Source organism: Morus notabilis, unplaced genomic scaffold (assembly GCF_000414095.1).
Source record: "Morus notabilis unplaced genomic scaffold, ASM41409v2 Scaffold221, whole genome shotgun sequence".
Lineage (NCBI taxonomy): Eukaryota > Viridiplantae > Streptophyta > Magnoliopsida > Rosales > Moraceae > Morus > Morus notabilis.
Genome location: NW_010363308.1, coordinates 203754 through 205601, shown reverse-complemented (window position 1 = coordinate 205601; position 1848 = coordinate 203754).

Sequence of the window (1848 nt, the reverse complement as noted above, 5' to 3'; positions counted from 1 at the left end):
AACGTCGATATCACACCTAGCCACACACATGACCACCCATTTACCGAAGAGATAATGGCGCCACCTCTCCCCGACAAATACAGGTCACCGTCGATCCCACCATATGATGGTCGAGGGGATCCCGACGATCATTTAGAAATGTACACAGGGCACATGCTCTTACACGGGTACGCCGAGGAAATTATGTGCCAAGCCTTCCGGAACCATTTAACGGACTCTGCCCGAAGATGGTTTCGGACGCTGAGGCCAAATTCTATCTCAAGCTGGGATGAGTTAAGGGAATCGTTTTCCCTCCAATTCATAGGGGTTAAGAAATATGTCCCACGAAAGCAGAACCTAACGACGATATACCAAAAGCCGAACGAGTCATTGAGAGAATGACTTGCAAGGTATGGGGAAGCTGTCGCCGCCACGATGGACATAATTGACAGAGAGGCCTTGATGGGGGCATTATCTAGTATGAAGAAAATCACCCCCTTCAAAAGAGAGCTGAACCGAAAGCCCCCATCTAGCTACAAGGAATTTCTTGTGCGAGTGCAAGGATACATCAACGCCGAGGAGGTAGACGCAAACGACCCCGACCACAGGTCCAACAAGAATAAAGGGACCGAACAAGGGTCGACGCCAGCAAAGCAGGATGGGAAGAAGCGTCGAGGTGGAGGAAGCGGAGACAAGCAGCTAGCTGCGACGTCGAGTACTCCAGAAGCCAAGACAAGAGGAGAACCGTAAGCCTCGGCTATTTCAAAGATACGATTCCTACCACGAACTGATAGTAGGAGTCGAGGAGGTCTTCAATTAGGTCGGCGATGTTGGCCACCACACCAACGATTGCGCCGACCTCAAGGATGAAATTGAAAGAGTAATCTGCGAGGGAAGGCTACAGGAGTTCAAAGCTGAACGGAGACCTCGAAACGATGGCCACAGTGGGCAGAATGACGGTCGACGCCGAGAGGAGAACCAACGTCCCGAGGACCGAGAACCTGTCGGCGTCATACGAATAGTCCTCGGCGGCCCCTATATAGGAGGAGACTCAAGGAGATCCCAGAAGGATTACGCCCATGAGGCCAGAGGGGTTTACCAGGAAAGATTCTGGAGTGTTTCTACTGTAAAAACCCCACGATATAGCAGTGCCGATGTGGCGTTTAACGAGGACGACGCCAGCGGAGTTCACTTCCCCCACAACGACGCATTAGTAGTGGAAGCCATGATTGGGAACCACACTGTATGCCGAATCCTGGTAGACAATGGGAGCTCGGTGGATCTCCTTTACTCTGAATGCTTGGAAAAGATGGGGATCCGAAAGGAGCAGTTGGAAAAGACCTCTAGGCCATTATACGGTTTCACCGGGGACTCCGTCATCCATCAGGGGACTATCCGGTTGCCCATAACCGCCGGAGAAAAACCCCGACAGACCACGACAATGGCCAACTTTGTGGTAATAAAGGGGGGCTCTCAGTACAATGCTATAATCGGGAGACCGACCCTTCAGGCGCTAAGGGCAATAACCTCTGTCTACCACCAGAAGGTCAAGTTCCCTACCCCAAACGGCGTAGCTGAGATGAAGAGCAACCAGTACAAAGCTAGGGTTGCATACTCCGATGCCCTTCGTGGATACGACCAGCCAAGGCGACAGGAGGCCAGGATGGTCTATCAAAACACTGTTGAAGACATAGATCCCAGGGTTCAAGAAGAGGTCACCTGGTCCTAATCCATTGAGCAATTGGTGGAAATCTGAGTTGATGAAGGCGAGCCAACCAAAGTACTAAAAATGGGCTCGGGCTTAGCCCCTTCACTCAAGATTGAGGTTGAAGACTTCCTCAAAAAGAACTTAGACGTCTTCGCCTGTAA